Source organism: Antechinus flavipes, chromosome 3 (genome assembly GCF_016432865.1).
Source record: "Antechinus flavipes isolate AdamAnt ecotype Samford, QLD, Australia chromosome 3, AdamAnt_v2, whole genome shotgun sequence".
Taxonomy (NCBI): domain Eukaryota; kingdom Metazoa; phylum Chordata; class Mammalia; order Dasyuromorphia; family Dasyuridae; genus Antechinus; species Antechinus flavipes.
In genome coordinates, this window is record NC_067400.1 from 525,611,885 (window position 1) to 525,639,169 (window position 27,285).

Sequence of the window (27,285 nt, forward strand, 5' to 3'; positions counted from 1 at the left end):
CTTCAGACCCTTGCTAGATGTATAACCCTGAGAAAGTCACTTAACTCTGTTTGCCTCAGTTTCCTCATCTGTAAAATGAACTGGAGAAGGAAATGGCAAACTACTCCAGTATCTTTGCCAAGAAAACACTAAATGGGGTCACAAAGAGTCTGTAACAACTGAAAAATAACTGAATTTTAGTTTGGACAGCACTTCACAGTGGCTCTGGAATATGAAGAGAACTTGAATTATCCCTATTTTACAGATGAGAAAACTGAGGTTCAGAATAATGACTTACTATGGTTACATCATTGGTACAAGTAGTCTTCCACTTATCCCTTTGGGGCTACATATATATCATTCAGGCTAAATCCATTGCTGTTTTCTCATTCTCATTATGTGACAGTCTATGTCCTTCATGATGTCTTTCATTTTTAAAATAAATTATTTAAGAAATATTTCAGTCTACTTTTGATGCTTCATTATTGCATAGCAATGAGCCTAAGCAGCTATGCCAGAAAATACAAGAAAAAATACTAATTGAGAAATTCCTGTTGTTCTATTATTCTAAACTAATCATTCTAGACTTATTAAAAGGCAAATGAGGAAAGAACTTTAGAGAGTCCTTCCTAGTTTTCTCTCTGCAGGTGACAGATGGAGAAACTGAGGCTAAAAAGGAAAGACTCGCCTAAGCAAGTTGTTTGTAGTGCTAGGACTCAAAAGCTAGTCAATTGAATATAATATAAACAAATTGCCCAAAAATGTTTGAGGAGTACACCATCATTAAACAATATAGCTCTTGATTATGGCAATGATGAAGTAATATGGCATTCCTGATAATTAAAAGGGAACTAGAAAATTCCCCTTCTACAAATGTTTCTTTATTCACAAGGTTAACAAGGGGATAATGTTAAGCAAAAAAAAGAAAAAAAATCCTGAATTAGGAATTGGAAGACTTATCTTCTGATCTTAATTTTGACAATAACTTGCTGTGTGACTCTAAGTCAATCATTTCTTGGGGTAGAAGATTGGGGAGGGAGCATCTTTGTAAAATGAAGGTCCTATTAAATGCTAACATTCTAAGTTTTCAGACCTCTTCCTTCTTTGAGAATCAACCTTCTTTGTTCTAATGCTCTCCTGGGCCCTTTCTAACGCTAGTATTCCACTACTTGAGTTCTAACCTTTTATTCACTGAGCTTTAACAGTAAGTCTCCAAGCTCTAACATTTCAATATTCTAAAGTCCACCTGTCATTTCTGTGTTCTTATTGTCTCAACTTACAGAGGAACCAGTGACCTACAGAAAGTGGCTTTCCAGGCAGTAAAGATTTCTTCCACCTTTCTTATCAATTCTGATTCTTTTTATGGGTTTGATGTCTCTGAGACACATCACTGCATGAGAGGATTTGTTTCTGCGGCAATGAGTGGGGAAGAAGGAAGAAGGAATATGAACACATACACACACACACACACACACACTCACACAAAATCAAGGGAGATGACAACCACGAGAGTAACCATAACAACGATGTTACTTGAAAAATTCCTGGGAACACTTAGAGCACGAAATGCAAACACACACACAGAGCATGTGGTACAGTGGAAAGAACACTAAATTTGGAGCCAGCCAATATGCATTTGAACCCTTGTTCTACTATTTCCTGGCCATTCGGCCCTGTTCATTTTCCCTTACTGAACTAGAGGTCTACTCATCTGTCACTGTGAAATGTAATGTGACCTGAATGAATGAAGATGGAGAAAATCCACTCAAAATAGTAGTGTTAGTAGAGCAAATGCTGAGTCTGGAGCCAGACAAGATGGGATTGTAAATCTGACCCCTGATACTCAAGGAGTTGTGTGAGCCTATATTTAAACTCTCTGTGTCTCATTTTCCTCAGGTGTAAAGCAGGCCCAATAATACATATGGCATATCCCTCCAAGGGGGTAGGCCATATGAAATATCTGTACACTACTTTATAGGTTGTCACCAAGCATTTATTAAGCACTTACTTTGTATGCCAGGCACAGTGTTAAAAGCAAAGGATAGAAAGAAAGGAAAATATGGTCCTTTCTCTCAAGTCCTTTCTCACATTTTAATGGAGAAGACAATATATAAACAACTATGTACAAACACGGCAGCTGAGTGGTAGTAGATAGAGCCCTGAGCCTAGAATCAGGAAGTCTTACTTTTCTGAATTCAAATCCAATTTCAGACACTTACTAGCTATGTGAACTTGGACAAGTCACTTAACTCTGTTTGCCTAAGTTTTTTTGGTTTTGTTTTTGTTTTTTCCATCTGTAAAATGCGCTGGAGAAGGAAATAGAAAACCACTTCAGTATCCTTGCTAAAAAAAAGTCCAAATGGTGTCATGAAGAGTAAGACATGATTGAAAGAAATGAAAAACAATGTGCAATTAAGACATGTATAAGATGAGTTGGAAAAAGGCAGAAGGAATTAAGGAGGTTCCAGAAAAGCTTCTTGCATAAAGTAGGACTTTAGGTGAGGCTTGAAGGAAGCCAGGAAAAACAGACAAGGCGGGGAACAATCTAGCATGGGCAAGAGACACTGAAAATGGGCAGATGGAATGTCTTGCAAGAGGAAGATCCCGGAGCCCAGTGTCACGGTCTAGAGAGTGCATGATGGGGGAAGGAGGAGGTATCTGAAGGCTGGAAAAATAGGAAAGGGCTAGGTTATAAAAGGCTTTAAGGCCTAGAAAAGTATTTTCTTTTTGATCCTGGTGTTAATAGAGAATTATTTGAGTTTATTGAACGGGGAAATGGGGATAAGGAGATAAGAATGAAGCAGGAAATGGTTAGAACAATACTCAGGAAGATCAGTTTGATAGATGTTTGGAAGATGGACTGAGTGACTCAGTGTATAGAATGCTAGGCTGGGAGTCACAAAGTCATAACCAGTTTCATTAGCTATCAAACCTGGATAAGTCCCTGTGATGCTTAAAAAAAAATGAGAGGCACAATTTCTGGGTAATTATTAATTTTAATAATAATTAATTATTAAGAATTCTAGCATCTTTAGAACACCTTTAAATGCCAAATACCTTCATAGTAACAGGCTCACAGCTTATTTTCCCTTAAAAAAGTAAGCTTTCTGGAAAGTGGCAGTCAACCAATTTTTCTTAATGGTTAACAAGCAATTAGAGAATGGGGGGCAGGACCTATTCTAATAAATTTACTGTCATTTATTTGATTGCATAGTCTTGTGCAATCTATTCAAAGAATTTATTCCCAACCAAACTTAAGTATAGCACAATGGGCTTCCCTACCTTAGATTAAATTCCTTGTAAGATTGAATGGGGTCTGATCCATTTGAAGAGAAAGTTCATTCACCTTTCAGAGACTAAATTTTAAAATGAGGACTATAAAAAAGGGGGGAACTGTGGATCTTCCCAAATCATTGGTTATTAATAATCATTTTTCTCACTGATATCTGTTTCCAATTCCTCATCTATAAAATGGTGAGAATACTAGCATCTACCTTCCAGTATTACTATAAGGTCCCAATGAAGTAATAGTTCTCAAGTTCTTAGCCCAGCACATAGTAAGCACTATAAAGATGCTAGTTATCATTTTAAGTTGGAAAATATTTGAGACAAGGAGACTAATCAAAAGGCCACTTTATTAGTCCAGTAAATGATAAGGGCTTGTACCAGGGTAGCAGCAGCTTCAGAGGAAAGAAGGGAGAATATGAGAGAACTTTTATAAAGATTGGATCAACAGGTCTTAAAATACTATGTAAATGTCACTTCTTATTACTTTATTTATAAATGGAATTTTTTGTATTATTTGTCTCTTTTGTATATATTTATATGCTATGTATATATGTTGTTTTTTAATATAGAATGAAAACTCATTTGAGGACAGGAACTGGGTTATTTGTATCCGTTTGAGGCACATGGGAGATGCTTAATAAACCCTTACTGATTGATTGGCTGATATCTCCCTGTGTCTGTGAGGAAATGAAAAAAGCCTTTTGTAAACTGTAATGTGCAATGTCACTGTGAGTTATTACAGGATTTCTCATTATGGGAGGAAGGGCTAAGGTTCAAAGGGCATCTGGAGAGGTCGGATTCTAGGTAATTTCAGGGTAAAAACCAAATAAAAAAGGCAGCTTTCTGTACCAAACATTAATCATGCAAAAGAGGTAAAATCATGCAAAAAATAGAGATACAGGTGTATCACAACCCAATTCCCTGGGGGCATCAATTGACAGTCACTGGCATTGATGTCTGAAAACAGCTGACAGTTCAAGGCATATTTTGCAGGACAACTGGCTAAGATCAAATGTTACATTTACTACCATGGGAATCTTTCCCACCTTATGAGAAGGCTGGACTGAATGACACAGTATGAATGTTTAATGTTGCTATAGTCCCAGGCATGTACACAGGGCTACAAAGTGAAGAAAAATGGGTCAAACAAATGTAAACGGATTAGCACATGAGGGCTTTTACTCTCCCCTAAGCACTATGCCTGGGGCTCTCTGAAGGAGTTTGGTGGGTGGGTGGGAGAGGCGGCCATGAAATGTTAGATCTGGAAGAAACCTTAGAAAAGAAGAAATGAAGGAAACCTTAGAATACAGAATACTGGAACACAGAACACAAAATGTCGGAGCCATAAGGAAACTAAGAACATATAATGTCAGAATTGCAATTTTGTCAGATAACATTTTTATTCTACAGCATCATTATATTGTAAAACATTTTAAAACTTTCAGAGCACTCAATATACATTATCTCATTTCCTCCTCATAGCAGCTAGGTAGCATAAGGGATAGAGTTCCTAGTCTGGAGTCAGGAAGATTCCTTTTCCTGAGTTCAGATCTAACCTCAGGACATTTACCAGTTGTGTGACTCTGGGCAAGTCACTTTACCTTTTTTGCCTCAGTTTCCTTATCTGTAAAATGAGACGGAAAAGAAAATGGCAAACCACTTCAGTAACTTGCTAAGGAAACCCCAATTGGAGTCCTGAAGAGTCACACACGACTCGATAATGCAAATATCATTATTTAGATTATGTAGATGAAGAAATCCAAGCTCAGAGAGCCATATGACTTTGCCATAGTCACCTAGCTCATAAGTGTCAGAAGTAGTTTTGAAATAAGGTCTTTTTGCTTCCAAAACAAATTTTATTTCTGTTATATCTTGGTGCTTCTGGAAAGGACCCTAGAGATGATCTAAAGTGTTGATTTGGGAATGGTACCTTCCACAGTGGCAGACAAACAATCATTCAGGATGCTGACAGGTACATTCTAATTTGCAAGAAAAGAAAGGCTTTTAACAAGGTTTTGTCAAGCCTAGTGTCCCGATCTTTGGTTCAATATATATAAATCATACAGTCTCTGAGTTGGCAGGGATTTCAAAGTCCATCTAGTTCAATTTCTTAGATCTCTCACAACCCCAGTAAGTACTCATAGAGTTTCTACTTAAAACTAATGTTAAGAAATCCAAATATCTTGGGAGAAAATCTATCCACTGCTGAGACAGAACCATCTCACTGGAGCTTCTGTCCATCTGTCCTAATTCTACTTTCTGGGATAAAGCAGGAAAAATTCAAACTACTCTTTCCTGTGAAAATTCTTCAGATATCTGAAGAAAGTTTCTGAAACAGTGGCCAACAGGAGAGATTTAGAAGTCAGAAGACTTGAATTGGAATGGAGGTTCTTCCACTCAATAGTACTGACCTGTATAATGAAAGAATCGCATTGACCTCCTCTCTGACCTGTAGTTTCCCCTGCTTTAGAATAAAAGAATTGGGCAAGAGGATTTGTAACACCCTTTCTATCTGACATACCAATGATCCTATGCCCCCAGCCCTCAGACTCCTGTTTCCCAGATTAAACAAGCTCCTTCAGCTGACTTCCATGTGATGTGCTTCTAAATCCTGTCACTCACCTCTTAGCCTGTTGCAGCTTGTCAATGTCCTTCCTCAGAATTAGCCCCCAGGACTGAATATGATATTCTATGTTCTGATCAGGGCAGAAGCAGGATTACCACATCTCTGGTTCCTGATGCTATATTTCTATTAATCTAAGATAACACTGCATTTTTTTTTTGGTGGGGGTGTGGCTGCCATAGACACTCTGGACTCATAATAATAATTTCCCGAGGGAAAAAAAGTAGAATAAGTATTTATAAAACACCTATTATGTGCCAGGCAATGTGTTAGAAGCACAGTTTAGTAGGGGCCTTAACTGTCTAAGACTAGATTTGAACTCAGGTCCGCCTTCCTCCAGAGTCAACACTCTATTCACCATGTCACTTAAATGCTCTGAATCCAATCCAGGTCCAGTCACTCCAAATGCAATGTTCTTTCCACTGCATTGTATTACTTCTTGCAATAAATAAGGCAAGAGCCTTGCTCTCAGGTAGTGTACCATCTAGTATGAGATGTGTGATTACACAGATAATTATCATGATAAAATGTTTAAGAGAAAGTATTATGTAAGATAAAAGGAAAATCATTACTGAATAGGGGGGTTAAGGTAGGGATGGGCAAGGGAAGTCTTCCTGGAGTAGGGAGCTGTTCTTAAAATAAGGCTTGAAAGAATGACTAATATTCAAATTTGCAGAGATGAATGTTGAAAACTATCTTTGTATATATTTGGAAAAATAAAATACTATTTTAAAAAAGGATAAGTAGTATTTCATAGAAATATGACTTTTAAGGTGCTTAAAGATCAGCCAGTCCAATCTTTTTGAAGAAAACTTTAGTTCAAAGTTAGGAGACTTGTCCAGAGTCAGAGTAATTGATTGGCAGAATGAAGATTCAACTCCAAGTCCTCTCTCATACCACACCACCTCTCCAACACATGAAGATGGAAAGGCTTTTCCTGCAAGTGATGGGCTATGCATCAGGAAGATTGATCTTAATTTAGCATCTTTACAAGATGAGTGTAAACCAAGTTCCATACACCATAAGTTAAAGTAGGGGCCCCAATATGGATGCCAGATTCTGATCTGATCTTTCTTCTGGGCTAGCTTTCAACCCTTCTCTCTCTCCCCCCTCCCCATTTCTCTGTGTCTGTTTGTTTTCTCAAATATAGGGTTAATGATACTTAGCTGCCATATGGGGGTGATGTGAGGATCAGCTAATTAATGTTTGTAAAAGGCTTTGATGCTGAAAAGCTTGCCGAATAATTGTACGTTAATAAAATGTTAAAACAACTAACGCTCTATCAGGCCAGCAAAGGTTTTGTTAAAAAGTGGTTTTCTCCATCCAACCTTGAACTGGAAACATTTCCTGTCACAGTAAACTCTCATTAATTTAGATCCACCTAATTCAGAATGTTTGCTCATCTGACCTGGGCTGGGCTGGAGTTTACCTTCACTCTTGCTCTAGGGAAACTGTTTGCTAAGCAAATTAATAACATAAACAAGACAGGAGGGGACATGTTTAACCATCCTAAGAGAACAAATGGTTTGAAAGCACTTATGCATATTAATTGTTTGTATGAAAAGGACACCACTAATTAAAAATGCATCTTGTCTCCGTTCCTTGAAGAAGGTTCCCTCATTCATTCAACAAACATCTATTAAGTTGCTACTCTTGAGTAGTGCACTGGGCTGAAGGAACTCTGAGAATAATACAGCATGGCCTCTGGCTTAGAGAAGCTTACTGATTAGAAGGACAGAGGCCTAAAAATGGAATCACAGAAGCAAGGGACTTCAGAAAGGAAACACTGCCTACCAAAGCAGTCCACTCCATTTTTGGATGCTTTGTACAATTACAAATAATAATAAAAGGACATTCAACTAGTGCTTTAATATCCCCCCAAGTACTTTTCAAAACATGGTCTCATTTGAACTTGCCAACAGTTCAAATTTTTGAAGTCACAAAAAGTATTATTATCATCATTTTACAGATGAAGAAACAGAGGAAATAAATCAATTTCCCATGGTTACACAGCTGCTTGTAAATATTAGAGGGAGAATTCAAACCCAGCACTTAATGACTCCAAGCCCAATGCTCTCTACTCATTAGGCCATACTGCTTCTACTTTCCTTAGGTTGTAAGTATCTTGAGGATAAGGACTTTTTCTCTACCTTTTTTTCTTTGACACACAGTAGGGGCTTAATAAATGTTATTTAACTGACTGACTGCTCTTGGATAACTTCCATTTATTCTATCTAGTTTTTCCTTCTGGGGCCAAGCGGAACAAATCTAATCCATTTTCCATATTAGTCTTTCAAATACTTGAAGACAGAGGTCATACCCCCTACTAAGGTCTTTTCTCTCCAGGTTAAATACTCCCAGTTCCTTAACTGATCTATCTCTGGTGTGGTCTCCAATCCCTGGGCTATTCCAGCTATAACTCCTATAATGATTTATTAATGACTTTCTCATAATGTTTGTTTCTTTTAAAAATCTTTAAATTTTTTTCTTTTAAATTTATTTATTTAATATTTTCCCCAGTTGCATTTAAAACAATTTTTAAAATATGTATTTTTAAAACTTTTGAGTTCCAGATTCTATCCTTTATCTCTACCCCAACCACTTATTAAGAAGCCACATATGAAATTATGCAAAATATTTCCATAAATGTGATGTTGTGAAAAAAAACATAGATCTTTCACTCTAATTTTAAAAATCCTCAAGAAAAATAAAGTTTAAAAGACAGAGATAGAGACAGACAGAGAGACAGACACACACAGAGAGAATGCTTCCATCTATTCAGACAACCAGTTTCTTCTTTGGATATGGATACAATTTTTCATCATTGAACTGCTGAGAATAGCAAAGTCATTTACAACTCATTGATGTTTCTGGGTGTGTCTTGATTCTTTTCCTGAGGGGAAGTAAGTGATAGGGAAAAGGGAAGATCAATGGTAATAGGTATGGAAGGGTGTGTGAAAATACTTGACACACCCTATACAGTTGATTATTCCTAAAATGTCATTCCCAAAGTTGAGCACAATAAATATACAAGTAAGAATAAACATAGGTGTAATATGAAATGCTCTGTTTCTTAATGCACAGGACTTGCTTGGTAAGATGAGCAGTCCAGTTGAGCCAAAGTATATTTGTGATCTCATTGATGTAGGTGTTTCCTCCATGACATATACAGCAACTCACCCATCCCTGCCTATCCTGCAAGACTCTTAATTTATGTCCTCCCATAAATTTACTATATGAGGTCTGCCCAACAGGCCAGGGACCTTCCTCAAATTCTCTTGGCTTCAGGAGGGAGAGATACATTAGGACTAAGCAAGTACAGAACACTATTTTCTAAGGAAACAACCCACCTAAAGATCAAAGATCTGAGTGTCATTCCATGTAGCATCCACAGTGGGAGTAATGAATGATGCAGTATGATAAAGGGAAACAGAAGAGAACTAAGGAATATCCATTTGAGGCCCAGCTTTATCCCTTCAACTCAACTTCTGGAATCCTTAATCTCTTCATCTGTAAAATGGCATGAAGACTATTTTACTTTTAACTTTAAAAGACAATCATGAAAAAAATTCTTGGTCAACTGCAAAGCAGTATAGAAATGGAATCATTAGGGAATAATGTCCTTGAAACCGAGAAGGGAAAATGTCAACAGCAAAGCCTAGGGCCAGATGAAGAAGACTATAATTCAATTAATGAACATTTATTAAGTGCCTACTCTATGCCAGGCACAACCCTAAGTCCTAAGGTTACAAACACCATAATGAAACAATTTGTACTCATAAAGGAAGTTGAAGGGACCTTGAATGTGTCTAATCCAATACCTTCACTATCAAAGAGTTAACATTTATACAGTGCTTTCAAATTCACAGGAAACTTTACATGTTCTATTTTATTTTTTTTATAACAACCCTATAAAGTAAGGACTATTATAATCCCCATTTTATAGATGAGTTCACTGAGATTCAGAAAGGTTAAACTGACCAAGGTCTTGTGGGTAGTTATTATCAGAGCTAGGTCCGTTAGTGCCAAACTGCTCCAAGCAGTTTTTATAGGAGGAGAGTTGGAAGATATATATATATAAAGAGAGAGAGAGAGAGAGAGAGAGAGAGAGAGAGAGAGAGAGAGAGAGAGAGAGATGCAAAATAAGTCATCAGACTCAGACTAAGGGGAGGTTAAACTAAGGAGTTAGGTGGGAGAACTTGCCAGAGAAAGTGACAGAATTAGGGTCTAACACATCAAAATCAGGAAGCAGAAAACTTTTGGGTAACAGCTGGTTTCAGGGATTCTGTGGGTCTAGCAAAAGCTCTGCTAGTTAAATTAAGGAAAACCATAAGATTAATTCAGCTGAGGCCAGCCTAAGGATGGCAAAATACAGTACAGATCTGACTTGTAAACTTTCTCCTCATTTCTTAGAATGTGACCCATAACACTTTTCCCCTTTTTCACCCAGTATAGGGGAATATTAGCAGGTGAAAGGCAAGTGTTTTCCCTGGAAGGAGCAGTAGAGTGCAGCATGAGGGTGACTCAGAGCTGGGGCTCACAGGAAGATGGACTGAGAAGTCCAGGCAGGGCCAGGATCTCACATTTTCCCCAGCACCTCCCACGGATGAGGAAGGAAAAAGAGATGCCCCACTAAAAAGTGTGGAGAAACTCACATCAAAGGGAGAGGGAAAAACTATTTTAGACATGAGAAAGAATGAATAAACTCACTTTGCAACTATTAACTCTCTGAAAACCAGAGGAACTCTCTCCTAAGAATTCAAAAAAGAAAAACAGAATATAAACCTCTAGAGCTAGAATACATCTTAAAAGAAAAACTGTCAGCACAGAGCATCAGACCCAGAAAGGACTGCCAGATATAGGCTACTTGCATGTGATATAAGCAGGTCTTAGATTTAGCTCGGGAAGGAATTCTAGACACCTTCTAATTGAACCCCCTCATTTTACAGATGAGGAAACTGAGGCTCAAACAAATTAACTGACTTACCTAGGATCATACAGAGGCAGTATTGAAGGTCAGGTTTTCCTCACCTCAGATCTATTTTCTACATCACGCTGCCTCGTGTTTGACTAGGAAGGGACCTTAGGTCTTTTACTGATGGCACAGAGAATGTGTCATCTGGAAGTGACTTTAGCGAGCATTGAGCCCAATCTTTTAATTTTTATATATGGGGAAACAGAAGCAAAGAGTTGGGAAGTTACTTGCTCAGAGTGATTCAATTATTAATTGAAATCTTTTGATTTTCAACTTTCCCAGGAGTCATTCCTGGATTTAAAAATCAACACATATTCTCTCAAAAGATTTTTATTTTGAAAAAAGAATACAACAGAAGTAGTATGATATAGGGAAGTTCAAATGCCTCTTCTTGTATATGCTGGCTGTGGAATCCTGGGCAGGTCACTCAGCTTGTCAGTGTCCCATGCAACTGTAGAACAATTAGACACAGATTTCATTTTTGTATTTGTATCCTAGAACACAGTGCTTGGCACATGCTCTATGATTAACTGATATGTAGACCGACTTTCCCTCAGTAGTCATTCCTCATGAAACTATAAGTTTTCTCCCCTTCCTACTCCTCACCCACAAAAACATGATTAAAAGGTTTATTTGTTTTGTTAAGGACATTGCTGGATTTTCATTATCCAAACCTATCAGATACACTTTTTTCTTTGGCAGCTGAAGATACAACAGTCGGTATCTCTTCTACCCACTAAATTCAAATATTAGAGTAAGGGAAAGTACTGTCACCATTATCTGTCCTTTCCTTTCTCTCTGTTTTTTTCTTTCCTCCTCCCTTTTTTCTTTCATTATTTTTTCTCCTTCCTTCCCCACTCTGTTTATCTATTTCTTTCCTTCCTCTCTTCCTTTATTTCTTTTTCTTCCTCCTTTCTCTTTTCTTTTATTCCTTCTCCTCCCTCTATTTCTTTTTCTTTCTTCTTCCCTTCCTCCTTTTTTCTTTCTTAAATTCTTTTTCTTCCTTCCTACCTTCCTTCTTTTCTACCTTTTTATCTCTCCATTTCCTCCCTTCCTGTTTCTCCATTTCTCTCACTTCTCTCCCTCCCTTCTTTCCCTACCTTTTAAAATATCTTCATTTCTTCTCTTCCTTTCTTTCTCCCTTTTCCTCCCTTCTTCATTTTTCTTTCCATTTCTTTCTTCCTTCCTTTCCTTCCTTCCTTCCTTCTATTCTTTTTTCTTTTCCTTCCTTTCTACCTTTTTTATCTCCCCATTTTCTCCCCTTCATTTCTCTCCTTTCCTCTCTTCTCTTCACTTCCTTGCTTCCTTCCTTCCCCTCCTTTTCTCTTTCTCCATTTATTTCTCTTTCTTTCCCCCTTCCCGCCTTCCTTGAACTTTGGGTAGATCATTTAAATTCTCTTAGATTCAATTTCCTCATCTATAAAATTAGGGGTTGTACTGAATAACTTCTAAGGTCCCTTCCGGCTATGTGCCTGTTATGTGCCAGGCACTGCGGTAGAGTGCACAAACAAAAATGAAATAATCTCTGACCTCAAAGAATTTAGAATCTGTCCAGAGAGACAACATGTACATGTGTAAGTCTATACAAAACAAATATTTACAAGGTACTGTGGGTAGAGGAAAGCACTAGCAGCTGAGCGGGTTCAGAAAAGGTTCTGCATAGAACATGGTATTTCAGCTGAGCATTGCAGGAGATGCTTCAATAAGTGACACAGAAGACAATGAGCTGGACCTGGAATCAGAAGGAGCTGAGTTCAAGTCCAACCGCTAACATTTAATAGCTTTGCATGGTCCCGGTCAAATGACTGTCTGATTCAGTTTTCCCATCTTTATAAAATTGAGATAAAAATCTCATTTATCTCTTTGGGCTATTGTGATAAAATGATATAGTTGTCAATCAAGAAACATTTACCTGTCATGTGACATATAATGTGCTAAGCAATTGGGACATCAAAAAAAAAAAATTAAATGTGAGAGTTTCTATTCTCAAGGTGCTCACAATCTAAGAAGAAGGTAATTTGAAAAAACCTATTATAAACAAGTTATAGATAGGAAAAATTAGAGATAATTAACAGAGGGAAAAGCACTAGAGTTAAAGGATATAGAAAAAGCTTTTTGTAACTTTTTGTAAATAATAAGATTTTAACGGAGATCTGGAATCCCAAAAGAAGTCATGACTTTGCAAACCTTAAAGTATTTATAAATGTTAGCTATTATATATTAGTAAAATATTAATATTATTATTAGTAATAATAAAACAATTAGCATTTATATAGAGTTTAATGTGTTTTACATATCTCTGATCTTCACAACATCTCTAGGTACTATTATTATTCCCATTTTACAGATGAAGAAACTGAGGCTGAAAGATCTTAATTAACTTGCTCAGGGGTCCCAAAGCTAAGTATCTGAAACAGAAATCCAACATAGATCTTCCTCTCACCAGGTCTAACACTATCCACCATCCCACCACTTAGCTGCCATCATTATCATCATCATAGCATTTACTATGTACCAGGCACTATGCTAAATGTTTTCTTTTTTTTTTTTTCTCATTTGATACTCCCATCAACTCTGGAAGGTAGATTGCCTTGGTTTCCTTATCTGTAGAATGAGATAATAATCTCATTCTACAGATAAGGAAACCAAGGCAAAAAGATTAAGAGACTTGCCCAGGTCACAAAATTTTTAAAAAAGTATCTAAGATTGGATTTGAACTCAGGTCCTCTCAATCATTTGCTGCTTAACCTTCCAGAGTTATTGTATAGAAAACATTTTGTAAACTACAAGTGTACCCCCCCCCAAAAAAAAAGAGTTCCTATTTCATTCTCAGGTGACATATAAATAATTTATTTAGTCTTTATTAAGAAGGGGCTATGATAAGTATTGAGATCAGAGCCCATTCCATAGATAGTCCCCAGTGAGGCTAGTTTGCTAGCAATTATACCAAACACTTGGAACAGGATGACAAATAAATAAATACATCTGAAGAAAGTTTTCCCTCTGACTCAATTAAACTATGGGATGATGGGCCATGGAGTCCAATTTCTCCAACTTTTAAAAGAAGACCTCAACAATGAGGGTCTAGGAGTCTGGCATAAAAATCCTTAGCCACAGGTTTTTAACTGAATTTTTATTGTCAATACAATACCTGGCACAGAATAGGCACTTAATAAATGTAAACTGATGGAAGAAAGTCTGTACAACAGACATAGGATTCTTGTTGAGGTGTGTCTGTATGAGCTGGCAGATTTTTTGACAAACACAGTACTTCTACTGGCAAGGATGGAGATGAGCAAGGGAGGAAGATAAAGAAATATACAAGATATAGAGAGCAATTTTATCAAACTATTGAAGTATTCGATAGTTCCTGTTGGATTTTTTTATCACTCTTATTGCAAGGCCCTACCCATCTACAGCCCAACAGAAAGCAGTTCTAAGAATTCCAATGAATAATTTTGGTGTTAATGTTTACCAAATAACCATGAGGTAGTTAGAGTTAAGCTTATCACCTCCATTTTAGAGATTACAAGTAGAACCACAGACTTTTAGAGCTGAGCCAAAGCCCTGACTTAAAATATCAATAAATGATGATGTTACACAGCTAAGAAGGCACTTGAAAGAAGACTTTAGCTCCAGGTTTTCCTCTCCTGTCACTGGACCACACTGCCTCCCTCCACTAACTTATGATGGAATGAAAAGGCTGATTCTAAGAGGGAGCTTTAGGACCTAGCTTAGTGGCAATTAATGACACCAAAGCAAGGTGATCCTGAGATTCTGATGCTCTGGGATCATTGTGAAAGTAACCTGTACGGTTGAATCTGTAGCCAGAATGGCCCATCAAACAAGTCCTCACCATCTCTATCTGTTAACAGTCTCTAATCAACCCACCTGGGACAGCTCAAATGCCATCTCCTCTTCGAAGCCTTCCCTGTTCTCCACAGGTAAAAACTAGCCTTTTCTCTTCTGACTCATTCTCTTACACATATGAGTCTTTACTCCAATGTTTATTCTATTATGTGACCAAACTCTCTGAGTCTCATCTTTCTCCTCTAAAAAATAGAAACGAAATCGTTCATAGTTATGACAATCACAGTTGTCATAAGGAAAGCACTTTGGTAAGCTTAATGTACTTCAGAAAGGTGAGCAAGGTTTATTTATATTATGTTTATGTCTATTCTCCCCCACTAAAAAAATAGAAGAGATGCTGTTTTTGCTTTTCATTTCCTCCCGTACTTGGGACAGTGATTTATACACAGTATGTCCTTAATAAACATTGTTGCATAAGTGAATAACTGAATGAGCAAATGAAGGTTACAGGTAGAACCACAGATTTTTAGATCTGGGAGGGCTCTTAAGGATCATAGAGCCCAAACCCTGACTTGAAGTGTCAATAAATGGTCCTTCAGGTGGTTTAAAAACCTCCCACTGCAGGGAACCTGCCACTTCCTGAGGAGGCCTATTCCACTTTTACTATTATCCATTAAGGATTCGAATTCCCTTATATCAGATAAAGCTTCAATCTGTCTCCTGGTTACTTCTAAGCCCCAGTTCCAGTTCATCCCTATGGGGATAAGCAAAGCTGATGCTTCTCCCAAATAGCAACAATTCAAATATTCGAAGACAGATCTCATGACTCCCCCCACTTCACCTCCCTTCTGCTTCCTGAATCCATTTTCCCTAGATTAAACCCATCCAATCTCCTCAATGTGTCCTAAAAAAAAATTTCTGGTTCACTCACAAACTTGCTTACCCACTACTACACTACAAGTTCTAGCTCATTGATAGCCCTTCTCAGGTGTGGTATCTAGAACTAGATGAAATATTTCAGTTGTGGTCTGACAAGGGCACAGGAAAACAATCATGTCATTATCTCTCACAAGAAACCTGGCCTAAAGCAATGAGGTCAAGGACAGAATTTGCTTTACTTTGAAAAGAACATGGGTCACTGGAAAAATAAAAATGAAACGAACACATACATATTACATACAGACTAATTACGTGCAACTTAATTTTCAACCTCAGTTCCCTCATTTTTAAAAAGGGAATAATAATAGCACTGACTTTCCTGGGTCATTGTAAAGATCAAATGAGAAAAGATTTAAGTATTTTGCAAACTTAAAGTATTACATATATAGATAGATCCACATGTAATATATATCTGTATGTATATTTATACATGTATGTATATGTACACTAACACATGCATGTAGGTTTATGCATGTATACATACATGTATGTACACACATACAGAAAGGAGAAACAGAGACAAAGACACACAGAGATGAAGAAAGAGACAGAAAAGAGCAGAAAGAAGAGAGAGAGGAGAGACAAAGAGACAAAGAAGAAAGAAGAGGAAGAAAAAGAGAGAGAGAGAGAGAGAGAGAGAAAGAGAGAGAGAGAGAGAGCGCGAATACATCCTATGAGGAAAAAGGAGTCTAGACTTGTGATTTCATCATTTCAGGGAACTGCCAGTCTGGTATCACCTTCCATCACAAGGCAAATCATCTGTAATGTATGATCTTATAGAGCTGCCTACAAAACTAAGAGGTTAAGTTTTTTATTTAGGGTCAAAATGTATGAGTCAGAGACAGGACTTGAACTCAGCTTTTCTTAATTCCAAACCTTGCTTTCTATACCAATGGTGTCTTTCAAATAAAATATATTACATATCTATTATTTATTTATCTATCTCCTTATACATTTTCTCTTGTTCTTTCTCCTTTTCTATTTCTTCCTCTCTCCCTCCTTCTTTTTCTCTCTTGGTTTCTATTTCTGTCTCTTTCCCTCTCCCTCTCTTTCTCTCTCCATATACACAATATAAAAATGTGTACATATATACATATACACACATACATATACATCTGTGCATGTATACAGGTTTAGAACATTACATTAGAAATCTTCCCTTCTGAAAACTATTGACTGGAAGGAGGTCCATGAGTTGCAGTTTCCTGGCCAGTGGTGCACGTATGGCTGTCAGAGTGCCTAGATATGCCAATCTGTCAGTTCCCAGTGGAGACAAAGTATTTGAGCTTTTAGTTACAATGAGCTCCACTGATAGACCATGTAACTGGGAAAGTAACATTCAGTCTTTAAATCTGAATTGACGTTGATTTACACCTTGTAGGCTTTTGGACCCAAGTCCCTAAGGATGAGGATTTCAAACCTATTGTTCTATTGTTTCACTTTGAGATTTATGGCAGAAATGGGAGCAGGAGGGAGAGGGTGTTTACCAAGCTATCTGGGGAGAAGGCTTATTTGTGAGCAAAACAGACACCTGTACAAAAAGGAACCAATTATAAAGACAAGATACAGTGCAATGAGAAAGAAAGAACTTAGAACAGGGGCTGTCCATCTTTTGGGGATAAAGCATCCCTTTGACCATCTGGTGAAGTCTATGGACCATTTCTCAGAATGATTTAAAAATTTTAAATGCAAAATGAAACCTGTAGGATTACAAAGGAAGTCAGTTATATTTTTTCATTTCTCTCTAGGTTTCATTCCTGATTGTTCTCAGAGACTAATTCTCCAGAAATCTGAGAAGGCTCCTCTACCCTTGGACTTCACGTATCTAGAAGTAGTGGCTACTTCTAAGGCTATTCCCTCTGAATGATGAGTTCCTTTCAGAATGTCTATTTCAAGAAGGTTGTTCAGGCCACATATCTTCATTGTCTCCAAGCTGTACTGTTAACATTCCTCCAAGTCTTTCTCTATGATGCCCTGATTGAGAATCTTCATCCTCCCCCCCCCACTCCTGTCTTTCTTCCTTTTATATGATTTCTCTTCAACTCTCACCCTTCACATTTGCCCCCATCTTTAAGATATAATATCCTAGAGAATGGGAACTTTCTGTATATATATTTGTATTCCCAATGCTTATCACAGTAACTGACACATAGTTAAATGGTTAATAAATTTTTGTTGACTTGCTGGCAATACTAAAATTGTTATCAAAATAATAAGAACAAAAAATAAACAAAAATTAGATCATGCACCCCAAATGAATAATCCCTAGCTTTGAATTGTGAAAGAGTAGAATCAGGTAGAATCCCAGAGATCACCTCTGCTAACCCTTTCGTTTCAAAGAGAGGGAAACTAAGGTCAAGTTAGTAAGATGTGCTCAAGTTCACCTCATGAGACTTAAGCTTTAGGTTACTTAAATAATATCTCATCCAGGAAAAATCTCCTTCTTTATCTAGGCCTCAGTTTCCCAAAAAAAAAAAGCATCTGCATAGCTGATTTCTTAGATCCCTTGACTATCTAATGTCCCTGATTTCTAATACTGCATTCCCAACTTTAGGAAATGGTGAGAAAGGCACTAGGTCACCTTAAGGAAGCATCATTTTTAAGGGGAAGAGGGATCTTTGAAAAAGGCTGTTTTTCATCTGATCTCTTTTTCTCACTGCTTGGAGGATGTTTAAAGTACTGTGTGGGCCTGTATCTTGCTGTGGCCTGAGCTGCTAACTGCTCCTGAAGTTCCCAATCATCTCACCCACAAAATGTGTAACTCTGGCTCTGAACCTCAGCTTACATAAGGTGACAGCTATGCTCCAGTGCCTGGAGGTGACTGTCTGGAAAAAGAAACAGACAGAGCAGAAAATCTAGCCAAAATGGAAGTAACCCTCTGCAGAGGAGCAAAGAGAGCCCGTTCTAACAGTTCTAAGCATCCATTCCAGCTCTGTTGCTAAACAGAAAGGCAAGACAGTGAGTTCTTTGGTGATTGTCTCTTGTAATATCGCGACTAAGGAGAAGGAGCTAAATATCCCTTAGGATTGCTCTCTCCTAGGCTGCAAGTAAGCCTATACACCTTCTGATAACCAAGGAGATTAAAAAAAAAAAAAAATAGAACATCCCATACCTTGGGCTATAAACCTCTAACAAAACAATACTTCAATCTCCACCAATTTAGCAAAAGGTCATTAAGGTAATAGTTTATTGCTAATACAATAACTGTGAAGTGGATTGAGTTCTCCAGGGCAGGTAGGAAGACCTGATTTCAAATCCAACTTCAGACTCTTACTAGGTATATCACCAGGGCAAGTCATTTCACCCTGTTTGCATCAGTTTCCCCATCTATAAAATGAGCTGGAGAAAGAAATGGCAAACCATTATGGTATCTTTGCCAAGGAAACCTAAATGGGATCACGTAGTCAGACACAATTGAAATGACTTGACAACAATAAGATATAATGTTTTTTTCCATATATAACCTGCAATATGGGATAGTAGGTTGACACCTTGAAGGGGGAAAAAAAAAAAAAAAAGTTCAAATCAGCCTCTGACTCCTGTTAGTTGTGGGACCCTGGGGAGTCATTTAATTTTTTAATGCCTCAGGCAACTCTCCAAAGCAATTCAATTGTAGATTACTGATTTGTATAGGGAAGAGCTTTCCATACTGGGGATTTCCTACCTGGATCAACTCTTGGGCTCATAAACTCAATGGATTTGGAGAGGGACCTCAGAGGACTTCTGATTCAACTGTTTCACTTTACAGATGAAGAGACTTAGACCTCTTGAGCGTAGTGACTTGACCACAATAATAAGAGTTGAAAGTATCAGCGGCAGGTTTTAATCTAGCTTTGTCCAATTCTATTGCCAGTGCTCTTCCTACTGTGCCATCCTGCATTACAGGTTTAGAGATACACACATATTTTGTTTTTCAGTCTTTTCAGTCATGTCCATGATACCATCTGGGGTTTTCTTGGCAGAGATAATAGAGTGATTTGCCATATTCTTCTTCAGATCATTTTACAGATCAAGGAACTGAGGCACACAGGGTTAAGTGGCTTGCCCAGGATCACACAACTAATAAGTGTCTGAAGCCAAATTTGAACTCAGGAAGATAAGCCTTCCTAATTGGAGGCCTGGAATTCTATCAACTACATCAGGTAGCTGTCCATAATACACATATGTGTATGAATATGTACACATACTTATTTACATATTCTGTAAGCACTCTATTAAGTCATCTCACAGGTTTTACTAGTGGATTATAAATTGTGATAGATTCTAACATCTTGGAAAGACATCCAGGTTAGGTCTGGAATACTCCCTTCATCCATCTTCTGAGGTCCTGCCTTAATGCCAAGAGGCTCATTAGATATTTGGCCCTCAGGTGATGAGTTTGGTAGCTGCAGCATCTTAGGAACACTGTCTAGTAAGATAGGAAGGAGAAAGTAATCTGAATTCTCCTTGAAGTGAGAGAAAAGGGGGGATCCACACTGATGAAAGCCTGGGTCCTTAGAATATGGACATATATCTTATAGCAGGAGAACTTGGTGAATAGAACTAGACTTGGACTTTCAGGAAACCTCTAGTTCAGATTTTGCCTAATTTAATGAACTCAGGCATCATTTAACTTTTTTCAGACTATTTTCTCAAAGGACTTTTAAGAAGGTCAATTGAGATAATATATACAGAGTTCTGCTAACCTTAAAACAATACACAAATGTTAGCTATCATTAGTATTCATATTGCCGTTTATAGTTGACAAAATGCTTTCCTCCCACTAACCCTGTCAAGTTGGTAATACACAGATTTCCCCCATTATACAGAAGAAGAAAACTGAGATACTGAAACATGAGGTTTCTTGTCCAGTCAACTGTCACGGCTAGATTTGAACTGAGATCTTTTAAAGTGAAATTCATGGTCCTTCTTAATCCTCTCTGCCTATCTTTGCCTTGACCTATCCTCGATGGCAAAAAGGGGGTACAGACTTTGTATAGCTAAAGAATGGGCATATACAATTGTACGAACTATCTAAACGCTGACCATCCTTCCCTGGACACATACAAATGAGAGAGAGTGATATGGCTCACGTCCATTTCAAGGTAAATATTCAAAATGAGTATTTCTCTCAATTAATAATTGATTTTTTTAAAAAGCATTAATTTTTGTCCTACCTTAAAAATTCAGGGACAATCACTACACATTTCTGTCTGTTCTCTCACTCCAGGAAACCCGAGAATAAACTCAAACAGGTAACTCCACATAGCGAGACAGATACTTCCCTTCCATCATCACTTTCGTCAGAAAAAAAAAAAAAAAGATAGCTCTTGATCAATTCTTTCTTTATTCCCAGGTATCCGGAAAGAAGGCAATATTGCATTTTTCTACCCTCCATCCTCTTCCTCTCTTACTACACCCACAACCACCAAAAGGAGGAAAAAAAAACAAAACAACCACACAGACACACAATACGCAAAGTGTTCCCATTTCCATCTGCGATAATACTCTCCCCTAAGTTACTTGAGAGTAGAAGGGAACAAAGTTGGAGGGGGATGGGGAGGATAGGTGGTTGGTTCTACCAGGGGTTAAATCTCGGGAAGGTGGAGCAGAGCTCAGACCCAGGAAGGTGGGAGGAGTGTCCTGGGACCACGCTCACCTCACGAAATCAATCTAGATTCTGTTTCTTCCCTTTGGGTTCCCGGCTTTTTAATGCAAAGCTCCACCCACCTTCCCCCCACTCTCGCTCCTACCACCCCCAACCTCCAGCTCGAAACGGAAGCCAACTGCTGACCGAGTAGTGAAAAATCAAGCACGCAAACAGCGGATCCCAACCAGACTGCTGCAAAGAGAGAGGGGAACTCTAGACATAGGGCGGCTCGGGAGATTGGAGTCAAGGCCGGCCGGCTGGCCGGCAGGCCGAGATACTGAGACAGATAGGGCTGCCCCCAGGAGGGGAAAAAACGAAAAAGACAGGGGCGGGGGCGGGGGGGAGGGAGGAGAAGAAAAAGAAGGGAGGGAAGCAGGGAAAGAAGAGAGGGAGGGGGAGAGAATGAGAGAGAGAGAGAGGATTTAGTTGCTAACATGCCGACACTCTTTTGCCTCCTCCCCCGGGGCTCCCCCATCTCTACCCCTCTGAGCTCTGAGAGAAACAGGTTGCAGGTTGAGTTCCCCACCCTCCGTGGAAGTCACAGTTTCTCTCCCAAGATGCTCGCATCTCCCTTCCTCCAGGCCCAATTCTCTCCCTACCCCTCTTCTAGCAAATCCAATCTCCCCAGCGCAGATAAATAGACTTTGAGCAGACATCGCCGGTGTCTCAGCAGCAGAGATGCTAGGCAGTCGGGTGGGTGGGTGGAAGCAACGGAATAGCCAAGATCTCCTTTTAGGAGAGCCTTAAAGCAAGGTCAATGGCCTTGGTGCACCTAATGATTTCTCATGCATAAGTACTGGCTTTGGACTTGCATTGTTAAGGATCATGGCAGCAGCAGGAAATCCTAATAGCCCTGAACAGGCCGAGTGAGCAAGGATTTCCTACACTATGTAATAGATTAAGATGGATCTAGGATCTAAGAAGGAAAGCAGGGAGAGGGATGGAGTTGCAGGCAGTTCAAACCTGCCAAAATACCAATGGCACCTATTTAGTGTAGGCTGGGAGGGGCGAGGTGGGGGCGAGAGACAGGACGCTCAGGATTACTGTTATCAAGACTGAAGAGTTCTGCAAGATACAATGTAGATAGAGAGGCTTATTCCTCTACTGAGGGAGGGGGCGCAAAACAAAGATGCTCCCACTAGTGGGATTTTTTTCTACCTAAGCCCATAAAAGTGTTTTCAGGCAGAGATGCCAAAGGTGAGACAGTTGGATGAGTAAGCACTAGGGAAATAAATTATGTTGAAAGAAATTTTGGTTCTATAAAAGAGAAGAGGAGAGGTCAAGTCATAGGCCCATCCACTTTCCCCTCCCCCTTTAGTCAAGAAAATCAGTTATGGGGGGAGTCTCAGTAGAAATTGGCTGTGTCAACAGAAGACTTCGGCATGTATGGCCATACCCACTTACCAGAGTGATATATTAAGGATGGAAAAGCAGCTTTTTTGGAGTGTAGCTATCTCTGCTTGTGGCCAAGTATTGAGGGTAATTTCAAAACATAAAGAATAAATCTGAGTTGAAGAAAAGGTAAGGGAGGAAAGTAAAGCTTTGGGGAGGGAGTGGGATGTTCTGGTTTCTCTGGTTTCCTTTGATTTCCATGGCAGAATCTAAACTCCCCACTTTCCACGAATACTATTTCCAGAGATCTTAAAGATCCCTTTAAGACATGGAGCTTTGACCTCCACCTCCCTCAATACACACACTGTCCTCTCTCTCTACCCTTCCAAGCACAGTTCACAAACTTCCCTGCCCCCCATCTTTAGAAAGTGATCTGAGAGCTCTGCTAGGCCCAGTTCATAGAAGGCTGTTGTCTATAGGCAATGTCAGCTTCAAATTCCCATTCTCAGGAGTTCAAGTCCAGTGGAGGGACAACCTGCCTTCTTGGAGTGTTCATTCGGTAACAAAAGGTAAGGTTATGAATTTCTCTTTAATTTATGTTAAGTGGGGGAGGGGGGGGAAGAAAACCGGCAGGGTCGAATTTCAAAAGGGGGGCTGTTGATTATTTCTGTTGATCAAGATGAGATTTAAATAATTCCCACCTATTCAGCAAGTAAGAGTTTGGGTGTAGCATCCGTGTGTGCATTCCCCACACACCCTCCCCAATACTTCCTACACCTCTACCTTTTAAAACATCTATATGTCGACCTCAATATTTGTTCAAACGTGCAGTGAACACCCAGATTTTACACAGGACTAAGGGATAAATGCATATTGATAGAGGTTTCCACTCTGGGAGTTATTTACTTAGGAGGTTGCTGAAAATAGTTTTAGATCCATCCAAGTATCGAGTCGTGATACCTATGTCAGCATGAAGCCATTTAAGAAATCTCCTAAAGTCTTGCCCTAAGAGAGAAGCCAATTTTCAAAGTTGGATATCAACGCAGTTCAATTTCCAGTACTTTCTAACATCACCCAAAGTGGGGGAGGGAGGTAGAGTAAGGAAGCACGCGGGGCTCCGAGGGGAATACGATAAGCCCACCACATAATGGACCACTCACTAGTTGAATTTCGTGAATTCCCATTCAAGTGCTTCCAGATTTCTCCCTGAGTACATCTCCAGAACCAACATTCCAGGCTTAGCCAAGTGCACTCTGAGTCGCTGTTTCCCAATTTATTTAGGCTGCATTTTTGAAGCGGCAAGAAAATAATTGAGACAGGATTATCACATTTCAACCCAAAGCACATTTTCTAAAACTGAAGGGGGGGCGGTTATAGTTCAACAGAGACTCCCCAGAAAAAGCCCAAGAATTCGACCTAGACTTTCAACATACACATCCCAATGTAAACAGGCTAGGTGCCAGAGTAAGAGGAAAGGATGGGGCCGAGAGCTGATGGGTTTCGTTTGGAAGGAGAACGCAATTGGGGACTCCCACCCCCACACCCGGCTTCTCTCTCCTTCTCTTTTCCCCACTTTCGTCCTCCAAAGCTGTTCCATGATAATACAGAAATCACAAGAAGGAAGGCTGGTAATCATTGATCTGACTGCACTGCTGGGAGCCTATTTCTCGCCTCTCTCCCTGCTGCGTCTCCACCCGCAGTTCACTAGCTCTCTCCCGAGGCCAGGAGGGAGAGAGAGCTATGTCCCCAGGCGGCGGTCGGGAGGGCAGGAATGCGCCGCGGACTCCGGCGCAGGGCTTCGGGAGGAGGCACGGAGCTCCAGGGAAAGAGAACCCGGCCGGACTCCTTTACAAGCCGTCTCCTTTCCCCCTCAGCCGTTCCCCACTCCCGGTGGGAGCCCCTAAAAGGCATGGGAACCGTGCGCATAGCTTGTTCTCCCCAGCCCCCACCCTTCGCCTTGACTCTTCCCCCAAAGCAACCCGGCTTCTCCGGACCCCAGGCTTCTGTGTTCGCCTCGTGGATCCATCCTCCAAGCATCACCACATAGCTCTGCCACCTCCGCCGCGAGCCTAGAACCCATTCCGAACACTGCCCAACTCTGTGCAAGGAGCCGGAGCTGGGCGAGGACAGACTAGCTGGCTACCTCCCTCGCTGGCTCTGGAAAGAGTCCTCCACAGCCGGCTAGGGAAGCAGCTCCCGCCGCCGCCGCCAAGCAGCAATAGTGGCGGCGGCGGCGGCGGCAGTAGCCCCGCCGCCCGAGAGCCTCTGATTGCAGGCGCCAGCGAGGAGGCTCGCTTCTCCTTAAGTGCCTTGCTGCATAAAAAGGTGTGGGGAGGGGATGGGGGGTGGGGGGGTGGCTGTGGGCAGATCCATATTCAAGATCTGCCCGAGAGCCCGGCACCCGCCGGGTCCGTCCCCGATGTAGAAGCGCAGGAAAAGGGAGAGCTTGGTGGGGAGACCGAGCGTAGTCGCGAGGATACAAAAGCCACTTTTCCGAATATACCATAGCCGGGTCGGCTTACCGTGTCTGCAGGCTCCCCAGGGCAAAAGGCAAGGGAAGGAAAAATTAAATTGTGCGTTTTTCTTCTATATAAATAAAGCCACTCTTCTCCGAGACGTACTGGCTCCTTCTCTCCACGATCCCAAACTGGGCAACTACGGGGAGGTCCGGGCTCTCATCCTCTCAGGCAGGCTCCACAATAACAAGAGGGGCGCGAGGATATAGAAGAAAACCCCTGTCTCTCGCAGACACACACCCGAAAGGCCGGTCCAGGTTTCTCCAGGCGAAGTGTTCCTGGTCGGACTGCTGGCCCACATTAAACAGCTGCAATCCTGAGGCTTGGGGTTGGGGTATATATATATTTTTAATAGCTTCCCTTCTCTTCTTCCCCTCCCTCCCCCAATCTCTCTCTTACACACATACACAGAGAGGGCGAGCTAGCAACACACACACACACGCAGGTTACATGAATGGAAGGCGGGAGCCAATCCTACAATGCTTTGGAAAGAGAAAGGCACATGCATTCTAAACGGGTCTGCACCACTGAGGCGGCGGAGGGGGAGTTTGTCGGGAGCCCAGGTGATGGTTTTAATCTCCCATGTCTGAGCGGAACACTACTAGCAGCTCGCGTTCTCTCTCTCTCTCTCTCTCTCTCTCTCTCTCTCTCTCTCTCTCTCTCTCTCTCTCTCTCTCTCTCTCTCTCTCTTCTCTCTCTCTCTCTCTCACATACACAGGAAGCTGAGATTATTCCTCACTTTACAAATTTTGGGGGGCAGTTTTACACTCAGTGCCTGCTGCTATTGCTGTTGCTGCATCTTTGCCAGATGTAATTAACAGCTGGGAACTTTGATTTCATCCTCAGGGCGGGCACTGTGTGAGATGCCCAAAGACATGTGGCCTTCCTGGGATCATCAGCATCTCCTGCAAACCATGGTAACAGCCCCTGACTCATGATAATAATAATAATAATAATAACCCAGAAGCATTTTTTTAAAAATTCAAATTTTAAATTAAAGTTAAATTAATAATATATTATGATTCCCCCTCCTCTTATGTTTTGATCTCCAATACTAGTGCAACAAGGAACATCGTGGTGTGGGAGGAGCAAGTCAGGAGACCTGAAATTTAGACATGGCTCTGCCACTAACTAGTAGCTTGAATTTTGTCGAGTCATTCCTTTTCTCTGAATCTCAGTTTCAGGATGCAGAGGATAAAAAGCTGCCTTTGGCTTCCATAAGTCTTGGGTTCAAATCCTGCCTCTGACACTTCAGAAAGGTGACTATGGGCAAGTATCTCAACCTGGAGCTGTTGATCTACATAGGTGAAAGGAGTTTTTGCAAAGGGAGTTCCCTTATATAAGAAATTGTGTCTAGGCCTGTATCTACTTCACAGGATAGATAGAAAACTCAAAGGAAATGTATATACATTTTTACAAACTTTAAACTATCATATCAGTTTCAGTTAGTATTAAAGTTAGGAGACTGGGTTTGATGGTGTCTTCTAGCTCTATGGTGAAGTGTCTTATATTTCCTCTTAAGCCACCTCTGAAAGTTCTACAAAGAGCTCTCTTCTGAAGTATTCAGGTGAGGGGACCAAAAATTGCTCCTTTCAATTCTAAACTTATGATTCTTTAGTCCTAATGTCAGAATTGGATAAGAACTTATAGATCATTCAAGCAAATCTTCATTTTGAGGCACCAGGGAACTATTGACCTCAGAAATCTATCTCTGATGGATAGGGACTCAACAATCATGGACAAATAATAACAGCAACAACCACAACAACCACATTTATTTAATGTTTACTATGCACCAGACACTATCCTAAGCATTTTACAAATACTATCTCATTTTATCCTCATAACCCTGGAAGGTAGATGCTGTTAGCCTCATTTTACAGATTTGAAAACTGAGGCAGAGGTGGCGGTACTTGCTTAGGGCCACAGGACTGTTGTTTGAGATTAGATTTGAATGCAAGACATTTCCCCCCAGACAATTCTCTAAGCAAATAATTTATAGACCAAATATAGATTTGCACTGGTAGGGGCAAAAGGTTCAGATTGATGATGAGGATGAGGATAACTGAAATCATAATGAATGAAGAGTGCTCAGACACTTGTTACTTGGATAAATAATATGACCTCCCTAATTCTAATTATCTTTTCAGGTTTTGGGGAGGTAAGTATTTTTTAAACCATAGAACAGTATTAA

General features: G+C 40.0%; 1 protein-coding gene across 1 annotated transcript in view; it reads right to left on the bottom strand.

Moving 5' to 3' along the window:
- Positions 1-25,676, bottom strand: part of TENM4 (teneurin transmembrane protein 4) — a 1,176,249-nt gene extending 1,150,573 nt beyond the window's left edge. The window contains exon 1 of the mRNA XM_051987214.1: positions 25,098-25,676. The gene's annotated coding sequence lies outside the window, so the exon portion shown is untranslated. The remainder of the gene's footprint in view (positions 1-25,097) is intronic.
- Positions 25,677-27,285: the final 1,609 nt, after the last annotated feature.